The following is a 22,825-nucleotide window of genomic DNA, read 5'->3' as shown; positions in this document are numbered from 1 at the left end:
GTGGTCGGTGCTTGCATGACAAAACTTTTTTTTTGTTTGTTTTATTGGGATTTTTAACGTCATGTTTTACACTTACATTCATGACAGGAAATGGTAGTTACTCATTACACAAGACTCATCAGTCCACAAGGTTATATCGAACACAGTCCTGGACAATTTAGTGTCTCCAATCCACCTCACTTGCATGTTTTTGGACTGTGGGAGGAAACCGGAGCACCCGGAGGAAACCCACGCAGACATGGGGAGAACATGCAAACTCCACACAGAAAGGACCCGGACCGCCCCACCTGGGGATTGAACCCAGGACCTTCTTGCTGTGAGGCGACAGTGCTACCCACTTAGCCACCCTTACAAAACTATCAAAACCCCCAGTATCAGTACATAGACTGGTTATAACCTCTTTTTAAAGAGTTAAAACATGAAAAATATTTAAAGGCTCCAAATAGTAAAAACTTCTTTTAATTAGTCAACTGTCAGGACTAGGAAGCATTTGAAAGCTTTGTGCTGTTTTCATAAAGTACCTTTGTAACCGCATGTAATTAGACAGAATTTACATGTTTACCAATTTAATGCCACCTTTGATTTCTAATTGCACACTGTGATACATTTTGAAGAGACATTTTGATAAGTCAACATTCTTTAGTGAAAGAGCAGGGGATTAAAGAAGGGATCGGAAATTGTTTTTTTTCTGCACACAGATGTAGGAGGGAAAGTAAACACATGATGGTAGACTCCATCTACATTTTACTAAACACTGTAACAGAGCTGCACTGTTGGAAAGAGAAGCTGAAGAAAGGAAGTGATTCAAACATGTATAAGAATGATAACAGACTTTTAACTGCACTAGTTTGCGGTTCAGTCATGGCATTGCTTGGGTTTGTTTGCCTTCTTTCAGTCATTTTAGGTGAGAAATAATATTATATGTAATGTATTTTTAATAATCTAATGTTTTTTATTTGTTTTTAATTAAATTAACTTTTCTTTTCCTTTTTTTAAGTTTATACCTCTGCACAGACTATTACTTCAGTTTCTACCACTGAAAATGTCTTGGAGGGCAACTCTGTTACTTTATCCTGTAATTACAGTGGATCTGGAGGTGATGAGCTGCTGTGGTATCGTCAGTACTCCACATTCAGACCAGAGTTCATTATTCTGGTTGCTGACTATCAAAAAGAAGCTCCAGGTATTAGGATGCCTGTGGTAGCTGGTGAATTTACCCCGGGTTCCCGGCGAAGTAGGCATTACAGAGCTTAGCAAACGAAGGCTTCTAATAGTAGGCCTTCCAATTAGGGCTGATCGCCCGCAGCTGTGAGCTGGCTTATTTAAGCCAGCTCTGCGCAGCAGCGGGCGTCGCACCTTTTGTTCTCTTGCTCTAAAGTGGCAGCTCGTCCTCACTCCTTTTGTTAGGGCCAGAAGGTTACCCCGGGTGGCGTTAGGTCAGTCGGGCGTGTAGGCTGAAAGGCCGAGGTAAATAGCTTTTGCTTTATCTCCGTTAGGGACAGTGTGGTGCGACGCCGCGCAGCCCTCGAGCTGCTTTTGTTTTCAGCGTGTTAGCTTGTGGCGAGCCTCTTCATAGTGCTTATAGCTATTATTGCCGTAACTGCTGGGTGGCGACACCGTAAAACGTTCGGCTGACATGCCAATGTCCCTGGTTCGAATCCACTTCATTGACTTGTCTAATTGTCTTTTTCAGATCGGCGCGCTTCCCCGGCTGTAAACCCCAGCAAAGTGGCTGCCGATCGCGTTCCGCCCAGGCCAACCGAATTGCTGGGGCTGGTTTCAGTGAGCCGTTCTCCTGCTCTCGCAGCAGTTTGCTGTAGCACTTAATAGCGCTTCCCCTCTCTTTTTTCACCCGCGCTCTGATAGCGCGGTGTTAACGCACCCGGTGCGCGCCTCGGCGACCAGGGTTTGCGTCCCTCACTATTGTTTAGTTTCATTTTCAGTTTTCGTTGCCTGCAGCGCCAGTGGCTTCCATCGGAGTTTCCGATTGGGTTTTTTGTTTCTTGTTTTTTCTATTTGTTCTTTGATTTGCATTAAAAAATAAAATTATTATTTTCTTTATAATCTGCATTTGAGTCCTCCTTCTCCCACGTGACACCAGGTTCTAAGTTTTCTGCAAAGATAAATAAAGCTAAAAATCGAGTGGATTTGAACATCTTCTCTGCTGCAGTAACAGATTCTGCTCTCTACTACTGTGCTCTGCGGCCCACAGTGACAGGAAATCCAATGATACTGCACAAAAACCAAACACCTACATTACATGTACAATATTCTCAATAAAACTTGATATAATAACATCTTGCTTTTGTTCACCTAACACATATTTTTGATGACGTTCGGTACGAGTTTTTATTATTCACCTAAAGTAACAGTTAATGACTGTGTTAATTCTGAAACAGTCTTTACAGTAAAATTGCTAATACTTAAACTTAAAATGTGACAATCAAACACAGGGCCTTGTCCTAACCCCCAGACATACCCAATCATGTCTGTATGTAGACCTGAGTGTATTAAAATAAACAAAATTAGGGTTTTTTAAGTACTGATTTGACTTCATTAAGATGTTGTGGTAAGACCTTAAAACAAGTGCACCACAATTCTTCCACAGTGATGTGAACACTATAAGGGTGGTAATTAATCACAAAAGACAGGTAATTGATCTTCAGAAGTCATGGCCAAAAATATAGGCATTCCTGCAATTCCAAAACCTCTTTAATTTCATACTGGTGTTGCTTGATCAACATAAAACCAATATTCACTGTGTTGTTTATTAGTTATCTACTGAATGACCCAAAGAAATATTTTGTCATGTACAATTATTTAAATCATGACTAATAACAGCACAATAACAACATTAAAGGTCTCAACAGTGTTTTGATAAAGAACAGATACTTTACAATAATGATGTGTATAAAGTTGCTGCAGCACCTTCACTTCCTGTGTGTGGCTTTCTAGAGACTTGTTTTCTCATGTGATGAGTTCAGCACTATTATACAGAGTCCTCACAAAGCTGTGATCAGAAATGGCTCTACTATGTAACTTACTGCACATATAGGATAAAGACGAATTCCTATACTGGTAGTCGAACCTGGGCCGCCTGGGTGAAAACCAGGAATCCTGACCCCTAGGCCATATGGAAAACTGGGGCTTACCGTCGGCTGACACCAGCATCAGTCACTTCTTTCCACTTTGACAAGACCTGCATTGTTGGATCTGAGGTACTGAGAACCATACACAAGAAGTTAGAAAGACAAAAAAGGCACAAGGTAACTTAACCAGCCAGGAGTCGAACCTATCACCTGTGTGATACCGTCTGGCCCATAGTACCTGTGTTGTATCAGTACTAGGTGATGCTGTGTGTTCCACCCCGGTGGGAATCAGACGAGGCTGTGTGATACCGTCTGGCCCATAGTACTAGAAAAGGTGACGCTGTGTGTTCCACCTGACCCGTAGTTTAGGGATAAACAGCAAAGATGCCTGGGACGCCTGTCTATGTAAGACAGAGATATCACCATGGACGAAATCGCTATATGAGCGTCATTGTGTGGCAGTAGAACTTTTGCTCGAGTCCTATCATAAAGGCAAATTCCCATACCAGGAGTCGAACCCGGGCCACCTGGGTGAAAACCAGGAATCCTGACCGCTAGATCATATAGGAAACTGAAGAGCTTGCTATCGGATGACACCAGCATCAGTCACTTATTTTCACTTTGACAAGAGCTGCATTGTTGGATCCGAGGTACCAAGAACCATACACAAGGAGTTAGAAAGACAAAAGAGGCACAAGGTAACCGAGCCAGCCAGGAGTCGAACCTAGAATCTTCTGATCAGTAGTTGTCTAGACGAGGTGGCCGAGTGGTTAAGGCGATGGACTGCTAATTCATTGTACTCTGCACGCGTGGGTTCGAATCCTGTCCTTGTCGAAAACAATACCTTTTAAACTCTTAATGCGAGCTCAATAATCCAGCTCCACAAATCCACAAAGTGGAGACCGTTAAACAATGTGTGGTTACTAATCTGTATGTCATTAACATTGTATTAAAAGAACAGCTGTATAAGATGAACAGTTTCTGTTTGGTGTTACAGTTGTGATTTTTTGTGAGTAGTGCCAATATTTTGCACAGAGCTGAAAGCAAGAGTTTCAGGGGTATTGTTCAATGTTTAAAGGCTTGGTTTTCAATGAGGATGGGATTCGAACCCATACGTGCAGAGCACAATGGATTAGAGAGTCCATCGCCTTAACCACCACGTCAGAACATGCTCTACCTTCATGAAGTAAGCCAAAAACACAACTGCATTAAAAAAAAATGCCTGTATAAGATGTTTCTCTGTTTCTCTCTGGTGTTACAGTTGTATTTTATGTGAGTAGTACCAATATGTTGTGAAGGCGGAGCTTAATTATCAGAGCTGAAAGCAAGAATTTCAGGGGTTTTGATAAATGTTTAAAGGTCTGGTTTCCAAAAAGCACACATTCAGAAGACAATGGATTAGCAGTCCAACGCCTTAACCGCTCAGCCACCTCATCTCAACCTGCCTAGGAAAATGTGTTTCTTGGCCGATTGGTCTGATTGATCAACCTAGACGGCTTGAACAGCTACATTGCCTTTTTAAGAAATATAAGTGTTTACCAGAATGTGCTCGCACACATTAGTGCATTATTTGTTAACAGTCAGTTTTAAAGAGAACTAAAATAAAATGAGCTTTCTGCTCTTCACTCTTTTACAAATCTACAGAAGCTACATTGATCAATCAGACCAATCGGACCAGAAACATACAGGTAAAGCAAGACGAGGTGGCCGAGTGGTTAAGGTGATGGACTGCTAATCCATTGTGCTCTGCACGCGTGGGTTCGAATCCCATCCTCGTCGAAAACCTTTTAAACATTGAACGATACCCCTGAAACTCTTGCTTTCAGCTCTGTGCAAAATATTGGCGCTGCTCACAAAAAAAGGCAACTATAACACCAAATAGAAACAGTTATGTTCTTTTATACAGCCGTTCTTTTAATATACATAATGTTAATGACATACAGATTAGTAACCACACATTGTTTAAAGGTCTCCACTTTGTGGATTTTTGGAGATGGATTATTGAGCATGCATTAAGAGTTTAAAAGGTGTTGTGTTCGACGAGAATGGGACTCAAACCTACGCATGCAGAGCACAATCACAATCATCACCTCACCATTACCTTTTTATGGGAAAAGTAATCAATTAATATCCCTTCTTTATGGTTAAAAAAGTGATTTCTTATGAGAATAATTTTTGCACATCAATTTTTTTGATGTGCAATAGATTTGGTTAAAGTAGTGACCTATACTGTGTGATAATTACTGTTTGGTGAAGCTGTAATGTTCTGAAATTCTTTTATTTGCCTATTTTATATGTTAACACAACTCTCAATACAGCAGTGAGAAAACATCACATTTGAGTCTCCTCATCTATTTTCTACCCTTTCCATGGGTACAACACTGATGCCAGCATCAGTCACTTCTGTTCACTTTGACAAGACTTGTATAGTAGGATCTGAGGTACCGAGAACCATACACAAGGAGTTAGAAGCCAGGAGTCAAACCTAGATTCTTCTGATCCGTAGTCAGGCACGTTATATATTGCACTACTGGCCCCTGTAGGACTGCGCTTGTGACTTTCCTGAAGCTCCGGCCTCATTTCTGTCTTTTGACCAATGAGAGAATGGAAAACTTTGAAGCACAGCATACAAAAACACCCTGCCGTGACCCGGATTCAAACCGGGGTCACTGCGGCCACAACGCAGAGCACTAACCACTATACGATCACAGCATTCCAACTATCAGCCATGCCCAGCTCACGTCCACTGCTCCCTGATAGACTGCAGTCATAGTTCCAACAGAACAAGTTTCTTGAGCTACAGCAACATGGTGAAGAGGAACTTATAGGCAAAGTTTTGCTTGAGTCCTATAATAAAGACAAATTCCCATACCGGGAGTCGAACCCGGGCGAAAACCAGGAATCCTGACCGCTAGACCATATGGGACACCAGCATCAGTCACTTCTTTCCACTTTGACAAGACCTGCATTGTTGGATCTGAGGTACCGAGAAACAAACACAAGAGATATCTTGCTGCAATCGATTTCTGAGAAAATTCTGGTCTTCTTTGATATGCTACATGTCCACCTTCCCATTGGAAAAACTTGCCCTTGATCCAGTATGGCGGCTTTCAAGATGGCGACCATGTTCCGGACATAGGCCCCCTCACCCATTACTTGTTGGGGTATTCAGATATGTCATTTTCCCTTGGTTTCTGAAATAAAACAGTGTCCCGAGACTTTTGACTTACCCTGTACATATTTTACAGTAGGTACAGTGCTCTTGTGATTATATGGTAAGACTTTTTTTTCCTTCTAAATGCTTGTGTGCAGATTTTTGACGTGTCTTTCAGTGCACTTTTTGCGAGTGTCTTTGGCTTATTGCTTACCATGATAAATACTTCACTTATTATTAAAAAATGTTCAAACAGTTGTGTGTCAGTAGTGCAATACAATAAATACATAATAATACATAAATCAAGAGTTTAAGTTAATGTTTACATCAAATATAAAAAGACAGCTGTTCTGTAAGAATAAACATATTACATATAATATTTGCATAAATAATCAGTTATACAGTACAAATAGATGGTAGGTTTTGTTCCACACAGATGTAGTGAGTGTAAGTGTGCACATGATGGCAGGCTCCATCTACATGTTACTAAACTCTGTAACAGGGCTGTACTGCTGGAAAAGGAAGTTAAAGAGAGGAAATGGTTTAATTATGTATAAGATATGATAGCAGGTGTTGAGCTACATTATTCTGCAGATCAGTCATGGCATTGTTTGGATTTCTGTGTCTTCTTTCCATTGTTTTAGGTGAGAAATAACATCACATAACACATGAGAACCTTTATCCAAACCTTAAATAGAAGTTACAATGTATCTGCTGCTAGATTCTTCTCAGTTTTTTTTTTTTCTTACACTTATATCTTTCAATAAATAAACATTGTTCTTTCTCTGTCCACAGGTTATAATGATGCACAGGAAATTAATTCAGTTTCAACCAATAAAACTGTCTTGGAGAGAGACTCTATTACTTTATCCTGCAATTACAAAGGATCTGGTACAAGTAAGGACCTGCTGTGGTATCGTCAGTTCTCCACATACAGACCAGAGTTCATTATTCTGGTTAATGAATATAAGAAAGAAGATGCAGTTTCTGGGTTTTCTGTAAAGATAAATGAAGATAAAAATCGAGTGGATCTGAACATCTCCTCTGCTGCAGTATCAGATTATGCTCTCTACTACTGTGCTCTGCAGCCCACAGTGACAGAAACTCATTCTATACTGTACAAAAACAAAACACTAAGTTACATATTTTAGTTCCTTTAGATAAAATATGTACATTTCAGAAATTAAATGTCAGTTTCCTATCTGTTACTTTTATATACACCGATCAGCCATAACATTAAAACCACCTCCTTGTTTCTACACTTACTGTCCATTTTATCAGCTCCACTTACCATATAGAAGCACTTTGTAGTTCTACAATTACTGACTGTAGTCCGTCTGTTTCTCTGCAAACGTTTTTAGCCTGCTTTCACCCTGTTCTTCAATGGTCAGGACCCCCACAGAGCAGGTAAAGTAAAGTGTTTTAGCAAGTTTGACATTTATTTTTTATCTTGTTCACAATCAGATCAAATAAGGACTTTCTTTGATACAGTGGTGGCATCAGCCATCTTTTATGGAGTGGTATGCTGGGGCAGCAGCATCTCTACAGCGGACAGGAAGAGACTGAACAAACTTATTAAGAGGGCCGGCTCTGTCCTGGGGAGCCCCTTAGACCCAGTGCAGGTGGTGGGAGACAGAAGGATGTTAGCCAAGTTGGCATCCATGCTGGAGAATGACTCCCACCCCATGCATGAGACTCTGGCAGCACTGGGCAGCTAATTCAGTGACAGGCTGCTTCACCCCAAATGTGGGAAAGCGCGGTATCGCAGGTCCTTCCTTCCTGCTGCTGTACAATCAGCACTGTTCCAGACAGATCACACACACACTTTAAATTATTCATTATTACAATGTGTGACTTTTTTTTCCCCATGTGTAATTATTATAATGTGCAATATTTTTCACTTGTGCAATTATTTGTAATTATTTGTAAATATTTTTCAGAGTTTTTTCTGACTTTTTATTATTATTGTTATACATTGTATAGTGCTGGACAATAATTCGATATCGATTTATATCGTGATAGAAAATGTTTCAATAACGGTGATATGATTTTTAAACAAATTCGATCGATATGCTTACGTAAGTGCATGCCACAGGCACGAAGCCAGAGTTACCGCTCTGATTACACCACCTACACCACGCTACCTACAACACGGTGGATATTAGCGGCAAAATTAGTTCAACAGCTGTGAGTGAACGAGCATCCACAGTCAATCTGCGACCAGCCGTTCGAGGGGAAAAAAAGTCTCTGTGGGTGTGTTCGAAAAGCTAGGGAGCTGTCTACATAGGCAGCATTTGACGTCATCCTGTGCACGCTCCCGAGAAGGAGGCTGTTCGAAATCCTAGATGACTTAATATCCTCACCTCTGAGGTATCTTCATATTTCAATGTTATTTTGGCTCAAGAACGAGTGAGCATCGGAAGCGTCCTTAGTGATCAAGGCAACAGCGTTCATTGCGACCCGCTCTCACAGAAAAGTAAACATTGCTGACGGGTCGGAGAAACGAATGGAGTTATTTTTAAATGTAAATAAAATATTACTGATTTTTAACTTGTATAAACTTGTGCCGAGTGTTTTTATTTGCAAGTTCGAGCTTGTCAGGAAATGTAACCGTTATCGGTACATGAAGGGAAATGTTATATTGACGTTAGCGTTAGCGCTGTGCTACCTCAGTTCATTGTTTTTAATGGCAAGATGCTAAACGCGAAACGCGATGGAAGCGCTATCTAAGTAGTGCGTTCGAATAACCTGACTTATAAGTCATTGACTTACTAGAATCCTCTCTACTGAGGCAGCTGCCTATGTAGACAGTAAGACAGCAAGGCAGCTCCCTAGGTTTTCGAACACCCCCTGTGACTCTGAAAGTCTCCGGTGCACCAACACACACACATTAAGCCCATATCTAATCATATCTATATGTCTAAACCAATCAGAGATAGTGAAGGGCGGGACCAGCGTCATCAACGGCAGGCGTTACACAGCAAAATATCATGGTGGAGTGTGTAGGATATGTGTGAGCATCTGTGCTGCTGTTATAGATGTTCGTTTTAATGTAAAAACATCAATCAAATATCGATGATAAGAAGACGTGACGTGTTTGTCTCGGTTGTTGTTTTCTTTAGTTTATTGACGTGAGAAGAGTTTTGCGCTCCGCTTTCACCGCGACTCTCGACGTAAATAACCGATTTGCTCAGCGCTCGACTCGAGAGATAAAACATCATTAAAGTTCCATAATACAAACATCCATCTGTGTGAAATAACCATCAAATCCAGTCTAACAGCTCCACATGTATCTGTGTTTAGCTGGATTTACTTCACGTGTGGTGTTTATATTTCACGTTAAACGTTGTTCGTTCTGTCCGGGTTACTTTTACCACGTCATATCACACAGTTCATCTTTTTTTTAAGGCACTTTAAAAATATCAGCAGCAAACTGACTCAAAATGTAATAATGTCATGTGATGTAGCCTGTGTCAATAATATGCGTCTCGTTACTGCATTAACCATATGTAATATTCTTATCATTAAATGAGATGTGCAGTTTGAAGCCCTTAAAACACTTGCACTTTTAAATTAGATTTTCTTCTTATTTCATTTATCTTGAGTTTAAATTTCAGCTCAGTGCAGCTCTTTAAACACCAACACTTTTTCAGTAAGTTACCTTTCTTGTAGAATTGTGCTTCAAATAAAGAACTTTATGTTGACCAGATTGTTAGTTAATCAATATCAATCAGTATTTAAAAAAAGTGAACCTGTAAAACAGGTGTTAAATGCGAGAAAATTTGGGTGCACCTAACTTTTGTGCTGGTGCACCTAAGAAAAAAAGTTAGGCACACCAGTGCAACCAGTGCAAAAAGTTAGTCTAGAGCCCTGAGTGTTGCCAGATTGGGCGGTTTTCCTCTAAATTGGGCGTTTAAAAAAATAATAAAGATAAATAAATAAATAAAAAATTAATAGCAGTTAAATAACACTTCCATTTAAAAGAAAATATTCAGTTTTAGGAAGCTCCAGCATTGTGGAAGGCTGTTAAAAGTAAAGTCAATTTTCAATGCTGATTTGGCTTAAAAGTGTTGGTCAGTCTGTATTATATTGTTGAAAGAAAATTACAATTTGTTTTCCATGCATTCACGCTAGCATGTTCTGGGGTTCAAATGAGTCTCATCAGTACACACAAGTTTGCAGTCAAATGATCAAGTATTGCAAAGGAATATCAGTGGTGTATTCAGCTTGTATTTCTTGCCAGAAACCAGAAAAGAGGTTTGCAGGTACAGCCATCCAATTTTGGTGGCAGTTTTTCTGACATTTGTATTATTCATATCGATATCGGAATTATATCGTATCGAACGAAATTAGGAGTTATATCGTGATATAAATTTTAGCCATATCGTCCAGCCCTAACATTGTACTTTTTATTGTCTATTTTTGTGCTGTACTGTCCCTTCGCTGCTGCAACAATGTGAATTTCCCCACTGTGGGACTAATAAAGGATTATCTTATCTCATCTTATCTTATCTTATAATAGACAAATGCAACTGAAATTACAACAATATTTTTTCTTACATACCAACAAATGTGATTTCCTCATTGACAAAAATATTCAACCCCTTAAAGATTACCACTCTCAAGAACAAATGTTTCAATCAGGTGTTTTCAATCAGGCGTCGAAAGCACCTGTAGATGTGAACATAACCAAAACGAGCAGCAATTAAGCAGATTTAAAAGGACTGAGATACTCAGCTCCCAACCCCATGTTGGTCCTTAGCCCGTCGATGGGCTAGGAATTTTTATTATTGTGTTTCTCTGTATACTGCTACACCGTCAAAATATCATTGCTGGTAAACAAGCTACCTTCTGATAGCTTAAAATCTCTAGTTTTTAGCAACGTAAACATTGAGCTTATTTTGTTTATAAGTTCTTTTAAAAACACAAAAGAATTGTAGGTCTGATAAATTCTGCCAGAAGTACAGCGTTTATATTTTGTATTATTATATAAGGCGGAACTTACATGAATACCGACAACTTTTATACCAAACAAACCAGGGCAACTTCACAATCACATTTCTGCTGTCTGTTTTACTTCAAATAAATCAGCATCAAAAATATCACGGAAAAGTTTCATATCTGATAAAGCATCTCATCATCATGTCATCATGCATAAATCAAAGCACTCGGTAAACAACAAAACTGTGACAAAGTTATAGCCAGCAATAGCACAGGAGCTAAATGAGCGCATACCTGGTGCTGTAATCTGCACTCTGAGACCACATTTATATCCATTAGTCGTTTTATTCAGATAAAATCCACTTTTTTGTAAATGTTTACATACTTTCGCCGCCATTTTGTTTTTGGGCAAAATTAAATTAATTTTAAATAGTCATTAAAAAGCGCGTTTATGAGCCTAACTATTCAAAACAGCGCTTAATACGTTCAGAAAACGTCCCTCCTACTGATTCTGCTCATTGGTTACGGTTAGTGTCACCTTCTGTCTATACAGCCAATGCTGAGACAGTTATTCATAGAACTATGAAATAAATGATTTTCATTGGAGAAATGCAAAAATATTAGCATATTTTGCTTGTGATTGGAGGACCAGGTAATATCCCGCCCTTCATTTTAAATTTAGCCTTTCGGATTGGTCAAAACAGCCACTGTCACCCATGGAAACACTCGCGCTTGTGTTTACGCAAACACATTTCTCATCACTGAGTCAAATCAGTGAGTGATTCTTTAGCAGAAATGCTTGTGAAAGCCCTCTGATTCGATTGAAACGAATCTTTGGTTTGAAACGACTCTTTCTGACACCGTGCAGCTTGTGATACAATGGGTGTGTTCGAAAACCTAGGGAGCTGCCTTGCTGTCTTACTGTCTACATAGGCAGCTGCCTTAGTAGAGAGGATTCTAATAACTCAGTTACTTATAAGGCAGGTTATTCGAACGCACTAGACAGCGCTTCCATCGGGTTTCGCATTTCGCGTTTAGCATCTTGTCGTTAAAACCAATGAACTGAGGTAGCACAGCACGCTAACGTCAATATAACATTTACCGATAACGGTTACATTTCCTGACAAGCCCGAACTTGCAAATAAAAACACTCGGTACAAGTTTATACAAGTTAAAAATTAATAATATTTTATTTACGTTTGATAATAACTCCATTCGTTTCTCCGCCCCATCAGCCATGTTTATTTTTCTGTGAGAAGCGCATCCGACCTGCAATGAATGCTGTGAATGCCTTGATCAATAAGACAGCGTCGGATGCTCACTCGTTCTTGAGCCAAAATAACATTGAAATATGAAGATACCTCAGTAGTGAGGATTTTAAGGCATCTAGGATTTCGAACAGCCTCCTTCTCGGGAGCACGCACAGGATGACGTAAAATGCTGTCTATGTAGACAGCACACTAGCTTTTCGAACACACCCAATGTATCGCTTTCAGGCAGGAGAGAAGGGAGAGGGGGAGGGGTGCATTATAGCTGCAGGGACAGACCGTGAGAACTTTTTACAGCCCAAAACACATACATATGTTATAAATAAGCACTTTATAAAGTATAAATAATGCTTTTTACACATTTAATCTGCAGTATAATCTGTTTATATTGAGTTGGAAAGCTTTGGATAGATTTGGAGAGCAGCGGGGTCTCACATTGTTCCAACTTCAATAACTCCAGATCAGAATGGGTTAGAGGCCTAAAATTTAATTTAATGTTAGAAAACACCCTTGAGCACAACTATATGGTGTTGTTTAGGAGATATACAGACCTGCAGTCCTACTTATACTCACTGAAACTTTGGATTTTCAAAAAAAAAGTAAAAAGCGCCCACATTTTTGGGTTATTTTATTATCATTTGAGCATGGTAAAATATAATTATGGCATTTGGCTGTGTTTTTCTGATACTTTAAAGGGTTTTCTATAACACTGAAGTATAATTTTTGTGTTATCTTATAAACTTTCTGAATGAGAAGCCTTAGAAACTAGGTATGTCTTTCAGGCGAAAAATGCACAAAAATAGGCCGGACTAACATGGGGTTTTAATGGTGTCTCTGCAACATGGTGAAGTCCAGGGAATGGTCAAAGAAGTCAAGAGAGGAGGTAATTTCTCTTCAAAAAGCAAGGATATGGACATAAAAAGATATGGAATTGGATTATGGAAGCATAATTTGCAAGTTTAAAGCTAAAGGCACAGTGGAAACGCTACCTGGGCATGGCAGAAAGAGGATGCTGTCGGTGACTGCTGTCCGTTAACTGAAACGAAAGGTGGAGAAAAATCCCCGGCTGACAGCTGAGGAACTGTGACAGGACTTGTCAGAGGAAGGTAATCAGTTTTCGGCCCAGACAATAAGGCAAACACTGCGAGATGAAGGCCTTCCTGCCAGAACTCCCAGGCGCAACCCCCTGCTGACTTCAAAGCACAAGAAGAGTCGACTACAGTATGGCAAAAACCATGTGGACAAACCACAAAGGTTTTGGGATACTGTTCTCTGGAGCGACGAGACAAAATTGGAACTCTTTGGGTCTATGGCTCAACAATATGTCTGGAGGAGGAAGAACCATATATACAGAAAATAACAACTTGCCTACTGTGAAGCATGGCAGTGGGTCAGTCATGCTCTGGGGCTGTTTTGCTTCTTCAGGTACAGGGAATATCCACCGTGTGCAAGGTACCATGAATTCAGTTAACTACCAGGAGATCTTGGGTGGAAATATCATGAAGTCAGTGACAAAGCTGAAGCTTGGGAGACGTTGGACCTTCCAACAGGACAACAATCTCAAGCATACCTCCAATTCTACCATGGCTTGGTTGCAGAAGAAGGGCTGGAAGATTCTGGAGTGGCCATCACAGTCGCCCGACTTAAATCTCATAGAAAATCTCTGGTGGGACTTGAAGAAGGCAGTTGCAGCAAGCAAGCCCAAGAATGTCAATGAACTGGAGGCCTTTGCCCATGAGAAATGGGCTAAGATACCTGTAGATCGCTGCAAGTAACTTGTGTCAAGCTATGTTTCACGTCTGAAGGACATTATTACTGCCAAAGGGAGTACTAATGATGTATGTGACTAATAATTTTGTCAATGAGGAAATCACAAAAAGGACATTTGTTGGTATATTAGAAAAAATATTGTTGTAATTTCAGTTGCATTTGTCTATTATACAAGTCCTTATTTGATCTGATTGTGAACAAGATAAAAAATAAATGTAAAACTTGCTAAAACACTTTACTGCAGTGGGGGTTAAATAATTTTGAACACAACTATACAAATAAAAAAAATAAAACAGATCTTGTCTAACAATTTAGTTCAGTGGCAACAAAAAAAATCAGCATTTAATATTTTAATAATAAAGTTAGTAATATTTATTTCTTTTTCTACATAAAACAAACGTTATGATGTTTTGTGTTATCGGTTATTAATACTAAAGATTGAAAGAAATGTACGTTGACATGAGATTTTCCTTGTCGTGTTGACTTCATCCTCTGCACTGTTTGACTTTCCTTCACAATGACAGTGCTTTACATTTAAACATGGATTCACAAAACCTCTCGATGGCTTTTAGAAGAACTCTGGCAGCATGATTTTATAAAGGTTTTTTGTTTTGTTTGTTTTAATTGTATGAGGACAAAGTTTAAGCTAAAGGTTAGAATTTTAATAACGTGGTCTGGCATCCACATAGAAAGCTGTTCAGTTTCGCCATTTAATCCCCAATTCATTTCCATTTGCACACTGGGATTAGAACCTGAAGAGGCAGTTGATAAATTAAACGTGGGTTAACAAGGGCTCATCCGAGATTTGAACCCGGGACCTCTCGCACCCTAAGCGAGAATCATACCCCTAAACCAACGAGCCACCCTGGACAGATTCTAGGGCATTTCTTTGACCTCCGTGGCTTAGCGTCAAAACCATGTTGACTGGTTGCACTGGGAAGTGTATTCATGACAAAAGAAAATTCAGTGCAGAGCTTCATTAAAGCATTTCTAACAGTTTAAGCATGAGGTGTCATTAAAGACTCGCTTTGTCAAATAAAAAGACTTGGAAGCATTTGACAGGAGCTGTGTGCAGTCCCACTGACTTTATACTTCACACTGTTTACGTTATGTATCATGTTTATCCACCCAAACTGTACGATACAAACGTTGTGACGCTGTCTTTAATCGGTTACTTATACAAGAGATTTTACAACATTTACATTACCATGATATTTTATCTTGTCATGTTGACTTCATGCTTCTTGCTGTTTGGATTTCGTAACATTTTTAATGCTTCGAATTTGCCCAAAGATTCTAAAATCGGTAGAAGAAAAACTAAAATTAAAGCTGACAGGAAGAATTGTTATGAAAGGTATTTACATCCACATAAACTCACCAACTTCTACCAGTGTATCAGCATGTGTCATTTTTGTTTAATCATTAGATTGTAACGGGACACTTGATAAGTTTTTTGGCTTAAGCAAGGGCTCGTCCGGGATTTGAACCCTGGAACTCTCGCACCCGAAGGGAGAATCATACCCCTAGACCAACCAGCCGGCGGGAACAAGAGTCTTTGTGTTACTTTGATCTGTGTGACTGACCTTCAAAACTATGTTGTCTGGTTGAGCTGGTAAGTGTGGTAAGTGCTTGCATTACAAAACTATCAAAACCTCCAGTATCAGTACATAGACTGGGATAATTCACAGCTCCGCCCACATCAAATTCCATTGTCAAAGTAGAACTGATCATTTTCAAAAGTACAATATGAAAGACAGGTGATTAACAGTAACAGCCCATAGTGTAATACCTGCCAGTGTTTAGTCAAATTAGAACTATAGTAAATTTAGAATTTTAGTACCAGTGTTAGCCATTCTTAGGGTCTCAATTGTGACATCACAGAAGATCATGCCCATTGTGCAATACCTGCCAGTGTTTAGCCAAATTAGAACTATAGTAAATTTACAGTTTTAGTACACTGTAATAAAGTTATTCATTTTAAGTTCTTAAATGTAAAGCTGCTAATGTTGAAGAAGAACTTGGTCAGATTCCACATAACTCTACTGTGTAAAAAATCCAACATCAGTTTGCTTGTTGTTTTTGGTCTCTTGAAGGTAACTTTACTGAATGTTGCCCCAACTTATTTGCACTTACAGTAGACTTTAAGTAGGTACACTTCAGTTAGGGTAATGTTCAGAAATACATTGCAGGAATTAAATTAAACATTAAAAAGTTGCAGGACACTGAACTGGATCTGCACAGATGAGACTGCCCCAAACAACAGCACTTATTAAGAATACAAAATAGTGCTCTTGTTTAAAGTAATCCCAGTCTGTTTTACTCTCTTAAATTAGAAAAAGATAGAACACTTGAATGTCTTCAGTTGCTTGATTCACTTAAAACTACCCCAACAAATAGCACTTACAAAAATAACAGGAAGACATGTCAGAGCCATTGTTAGGGTCTCAATTGTGACATCACAGAAGATCATGTTCTTGAGTTCAGCTTGAATAGAACAAATGGAAATTTAATAATGACATACCTGACTCAGCTCAAAACATCTTGCTCAGTCCTACAGTCCTTCATTCTGAGGAACATAAATTAGGTGTTCTTCTTATAACTGTTTAGACTGTGATCATTGATTGGGATAATTCACAGCTCCGCCCACATCAAATTCCTCTGTCACAATAGAACTGATCATTTTCAAAAGTACCATATGAAAGACAGGTGATTAACAGCAACAGCCCATAGTGTAATACCTGCCAGTGTTTAGTCAAATTAGAACTATAGCAAATTTACAGTTTTAGTACACTGTAATAAAGTCTTTCATTTTAAGTTCTTAAATGTAAAGCTGCTAAGGTTGAAGAAGAACTTGGTCAGATTCCACATAACTCTACTGTATAAAAAATCCAACATCAGTTTGCTTGTTGTTTTTGGTCTCTTGAAGGTAACTTTACTGAATGTTGCCCCAACTTATTTGCACTTACAGTAGACTTTAAGTAGGTACACTTCAGTTAGGGTAATGTTCAGAAATACATTGCAGGAATTAAATTAAACATTAAAAAGTTGCAGGACACTAAACTAGATCTGCACAGATGAGACTGCCCCAAACAAGAGCACTTATTAAGAATACAAAATAGTGCTCTTGTTTAAAGTAATCCCAGTCTGTTTTACTCTCTTAAATTAGAAAAAGATAGAACTCTTGAATGTCTTCAGTTGCTTGAGTCACTTAAAAGTACCCCAACAAATAGCAAAAATAACAGTAAGACATGTCAGAGCCATTGTTAGGGTCTCAATTGTGACATCACAGAAGATCATGTTCTTGAGTTCAGCTTGAATAGAACAAATGGAAATGTAATAATGACATACCTGACTCAGCTCAAAACATCTTGCTCAGTCCTACAGTCCTTCATTCTGAGGAACATAAATTAGGTGTTCTTCTTATAACTGTTCAGACTGTGATCATTGATTGGGATAATTCACAGCTCCGCCCACATCAAATTTCTTTGTCACAATAGAACTGATCATTTTCAAAAGTGCCATATGAAAGACAGGTGATTAACAGTAACAGCCCATAGTGTAATACCTGCCAGTGTTTAGTCAAATTAGAACTATAGTAAATTTACAGTTTTAGTACCATTGTTAGCCATTGTTAAAGTCTCCATTGTGACATCACAGAAGATCATGCCCATTGAGCAATAACTGCCAGTGTTTAGTCAAATTAGAACTATAGTAAATTTACAGTTTTAGTACACTGTAATGAAGTCTTTCATTTTAAGTTCTTAAATGTAAAGCTGCTAAGGTTGAAGAAGAACTTGGTCAGATTCCACATAACTCTACTGTGTAAAAAATCCAACATTAGTTTGCTTGTTGTTTTTGGTCTCTTGAAGGTAACTTTACTGAATGTTGCCCCAACTTATTTGCACTTACAGTAGACTTTAAGTAGTTACACTTCATAAATACATTGCAGGAATTAAATTAAACATTAAAAAGTTGCAGGACACTAAACACTTCATCTGGAGGAGAATCTCACCTGGACCCTTAACACCAGTTCCATCACCAAGAAAGCCCAGCAGCGTCTCTACTTTTTGAGAAGACTGAGGAAAGCTCATCTGCCACCCCCCATTCTCACCACGTTCTACAGAGGAACAATCGAGAGCATCCTGAGCGGCTGCATCACTGTCTGGTTCGGAAATTGTACTGCGTCGGACCGCAAGACACTCCAGCGAGTAGTGAGGACAGCTGAAAAGATCATCGGGGTCGCTCTTCCATCTCTCACGGACATTTTTAACACCCGCTGCATCCGCAAAGCTCTCAGCATTGTGGACGATCCAACCCATCCATCACATGGACTTTTTACTCTGCTCCCGTCTGGGAGACGATACCGCAGCATCCGGACTAACACAACCAGACTGTGTAACAGTTTTATCCCTCAAGCAATCAGACTACTAAACTCAGTACTGTAACAATTTCCTCAGGAAATTTTCTGCTGCCACACACTGATCTGTATTGACTGTTACTTGCATTTTTGACTGTTACTTGCATTTTTGCACACCTCCTGGAAATGCACAATAATTTCTGCACCTTACTTGTATTTTGCACCATATTTACTTTTTAGGCACCTTATCTGCATTGCCAATTTTACGCTGCTAATGTACAACATGTCACTACCTCATGAACCATTGTACCATCTATTCACCATCATGTACTAACACTTGTCTTTAGTCCTGTGTTCTAATTACTTGTTTAGATTAGGGATAATAAGGAATATCTTTTGTAGTTATTTATTATAGGATTTTTTGTATTATTGTTGTATTTGCACTGTTTTGTATTGTCTTGCACTTTTTGTACCGTGTTACACCGTGATCCTAGAGGAACGCTGTTTCGTTTCAATATGTACTTGTATGTAGCTGAAATGACAATAAAACCTCTTTGACTCTCTGACTCTCTCTCTCTCTGTCCATTTTATGAGCTCCACGTACCATATAGAAGCACTTTATAGTTCTACAATTGCTGACTGTAGTCCATCCGTTTCTTTTCATGCTTTGTTATCCCCCTTTCATGCTGTTCTTCAATGGTCAGGACCACCACAGAGTAGGTATTATTTAGGTGGTGTATTATCAGCACTGCAGTGACAATGACATGGTGGTGGTGTGTTAGTGTGTGTTGTGCTGGTATGAGTGGATCAGACACAGCAATGCTGATGGAGTTTTTAAATGCTGTGTCCACTCACTGCCCACTCTATTAGACACTCCTACCTAGTTGTTTCACCTTGCAGATGTAAAGTCAGAGACGATCGCTCATCTACTGCTGCTGTTTGAGTTGGTCATCTTCTAGACCTTCATCAGTGGTCAGAGGACGCTGCCCACGGGGCGCTGTTGGCTGGATATTTTTGGTTGGTGGACTATTCTCAGTCCAGCAGTGACAGTGAGGTGTATAAAAACTCCATCAGCATTGCTGTTTCTTATTCACTCATACCAGCACAACACACACTAACACACCACCACCATGTCAGTGTCACTGCAGTACCGAGAATGATCAACCACCCAAATAATACCTTCTCTGTAGTGGTCCTGTGGTGGTCCTGACCATTTAAGAACAGAGTGAAAGGGGGCTAACAAAGTATTTAAGTGGAGCTGATAAAATGGACAGTGAGTGTAGAAACAAGGAGGTGGTTTTAATGTTATGACTGATCAGTGTAAAACATTTACACAGTAGTGGTGTGCACTATCGATTTGATACCAAGTAAATACAGGGCCATTATTGCAGATACTTTATTAATTAGTTTAAATCCAGGACAGAATTTAGGTAAAGTTTATAGGTAAATTGAAAATACTTTATTATTATAATAAAAGTTTTTGTCCAGAAACAATAGAACAGTAACAAAACCATTTCTTTCTCATACATTGTCATGTCTGGATTTTTTCTTAAATAAATAAAGTGCACAAAAGTATCACTCGTGAACAAATTAAAATACATTCTTTATTTCAGGTACAAAAATTAAATAAAGTATAAATAACTAAACAACCCCCAAAGGCTTGAGTTCAAAGAAATATTCCCAGAAGTCCTCCTGTGGGCGCTGTCCCCCTGTGCAGAACAAAGGTTTTGGTTAGAGGTTTTGGTTCAGGAACAGTATCATGTTTACATTTTTTGCTTTTATTGCACATCGCCTGTGACTTAGTAACTGTCCTGCCTTTGAAAGAATCCTCTCAGCTGGCACTGATGTTGCAACTGCTCCCAGATGTTTCTTGGCAAGTTTGCTCAGAGAGGGGAATGTTTTTGAGGTGCATTGTTTTTCCACCAAAGTAGTGGATCCTGTTCCAGAGGAATTGGCCTTTCTTCTGAGTACCTGCACATTTCAATTAGGGCATCAGTGCCAGTTATCCAATGCTGCTGAGATGCAAGGACTTGAGAGTCAAATTCTGTCCATATCCCACCAGGTGGGGATGCAGCAAAGTGTTTGAGCTTAATGCAGATGATGAAGATGCTGAAGTCTGACTTATTGACTGCATTTCAGTGACAAGTTGAGCTTTTACAGGCTCAACATTTGCAGAGTCACAGAATCCCAGGTTTATTAATCTAATGTCCAGGTAGGTGCTGACAGCAAAACCATAAAACGTTTCAATAGTCCCAAAACGACGGTGACATTACACTGACAGCTCAGCAGCTAGCTTGCTACCTTGGCGCTGAGACGTTTTAATGGTTCTGAGAAGAAGTGACACCAGTGGAGTCACCATTGAAATTGAAACATGCTTTTCAGTTGATATCTCCCTGGTTGCTTCCTCAAATGGTCTCAGTGCATCGATGGAGAGACTAATGACAGACCATTCTTCTTCACTTAAACAAAGTGAGCTCTTTCCAAGGAGACAGAGGACTGTGGTAACTGGCTCCTTTTGCTCAATCTCACTCCATAACCCATTTAAACAGCATGCTATGGGCCCTTTAATAGCTTATGCTTAAGTTATTTAATAGCTGCAAGATCAAATGCCCTTTTCAGTTTCTACTGTAGCATTAACATTAAACACAAAGCTTTGCTCAACGCGTCTTTTGATCTAATCGATGCCTAGAAGCCTGCTCTCAAAGGAACCTTTAACTGTGTGGGAATCCCTGAGGATTAAAAATAGGAAACAAATGGCATTCTAGGTATACTGTGTAAATTTGATGTGTAGCACAATGGAGTGAATAGTCAGCATGTTAAGTCCAGTCTTGGATTTCTGCTAGCTTGCGTCAGCCCTTTAGACAAAATACAGTATTTGCTAATAACATCTTTATTTCTATGCCCCTGAAAGCAAATCAGATCTTAGTAGAAATTCAGTAGATCATGCACTTTAAAGAACTATACTTGATTCATGGGTGCGGCTGCTTGCATGGGTGCTACCATGTATGGTGTTCCTGCAGAAGCCATGCATAGGTGCTTTGTTTACACTGGATGAGATATTAAACTGATGCTGGCAGGATGTTGTGATGTGACACAAGAAAAGGGGCTGTGTCCCAAATTAACAAACTAAAGTGTATATTAGTATCTTATTTTGGAAATGACAAGGAAAGCCATTGTCTGTCTAAATTACAGTTAGAAATACAGCTGTTACCAGGTGCAAAAAAGTTCATAGATGGATGGATGGATGGATGGATGGATGGATGGATGGATGGATGGATGGATGGATGGATGGATGGATAGATAGATAGATAGATAGATAGATAGATAGATAGATAGATAGATAGATAGATAGATAGATAGATAGATAGATAGATAGATAGATAGATGACTGAGTCAGGAAGGGCATTTAGTTTAAAAACTCATGCCACATTAAATATGCAGATCAGAATCAGATTTACATACCGACTCGGTCGAGGCCCCTGTTAAATGATGGCTACTTGTACTGTTGAACTGCAGGGTACCGGTATAACTATGCTACTGTTAGACCAATGATGAAACAGAGAAAGAAAAAGAATTACTGATAAGTCCATGTTTAACATGGTCTTTCAGCCTCTCATTCATAAACTACTGCTTGAATCTCTAACATTTCTTTACAGTACTGGTAACTTTACTGTTATTATTGTTATACTAAGATTTCTGAATCTCACAGTCCAGTGTCAGTCTCAGAGGAGGTTTGGGTTCCTCTTATGAGCTTGGTTACTATCACGATTTCAAGTTTGTGCAGTTAGGATCGTGACACCAATCTCAATAAAGATATTTCACAATGTCTATTGTTAAAAGTCTTACACAAATAAAACTAATATCAACGGTATTATATATTGCAGTGCAACAGATTTATAACCTAAACATAAAGAGAGAGTTTAATATACACTAATATTTAAATACTGACTAATAACAGGGCACATAAACTTCATACATAAAATTCTCCACCAGTGTTTTGGTAAAGAATAAATACTTTAAAATGACTAAAGTTATGAAGTTGCAGCAACACCTGCACTTCCTGTGTGTGGCTTCCTAGAAACTTTATTCCTCATGTGATGAGTTCAGCACTATTATACAGAGTCCTCACAAAGCTGTGTACAGAAATGGCTCCACTATGTAACTTACTGCACATTTGGAGATACACAGCACTGATTCTTACTGTAGCATCAGGTAATTCATTACCATTTTAATTAATGCCCATGTT

General features: G+C 39.2%; 4 non-coding genes across 4 annotated transcripts; 2 read left to right on the top strand and 2 right to left on the bottom strand.

Moving 5' to 3' along the window:
* Nucleotides 1–3,586: 3,586 nt before the first annotated feature.
* On the bottom strand, nt 3,587–3,658 carry trnae-uuc (transfer RNA glutamic acid (anticodon UUC)). The gene has a single exon. It is a non-coding gene; the product is annotated as a tRNA-Glu (tRNA).
* Nucleotides 3,659–3,841: 183 nt separating this feature from the next.
* Nucleotides 3,842–3,923, top strand: trnas-gcu (transfer RNA serine (anticodon GCU)). The gene has a single exon. It is a non-coding gene; the product is annotated as a tRNA-Ser (tRNA).
* An 863-nt stretch (nt 3,924–4,786) lies between these two features.
* On the top strand, nt 4,787–4,868 carry trnas-gcu (transfer RNA serine (anticodon GCU)). Its single transcript has one exon. It is a non-coding gene; the product is annotated as a tRNA-Ser (tRNA).
* A 10,144-nt stretch (nt 4,869–15,012) lies between these two features.
* trnap-agg (transfer RNA proline (anticodon AGG)) lies at nt 15,013–15,084 on the bottom strand. Its single transcript has one exon. It is a non-coding gene; the product is annotated as a tRNA-Pro (tRNA).
* Between the last annotated feature and the right edge of the window lie 7,741 nt (nt 15,085–22,825).

This window comes from Trichomycterus rosablanca, unplaced genomic scaffold (genome assembly GCF_030014385.1).
Source record: "Trichomycterus rosablanca isolate fTriRos1 unplaced genomic scaffold, fTriRos1.hap1 scaffold_128, whole genome shotgun sequence".
NCBI lineage: Eukaryota > Metazoa > Chordata > Actinopteri > Siluriformes > Trichomycteridae > Trichomycterus > Trichomycterus rosablanca.
Note: the sequence above shows the minus strand (reverse complement) of the source record. Positions and strands in the feature narration are given on the sequence as shown.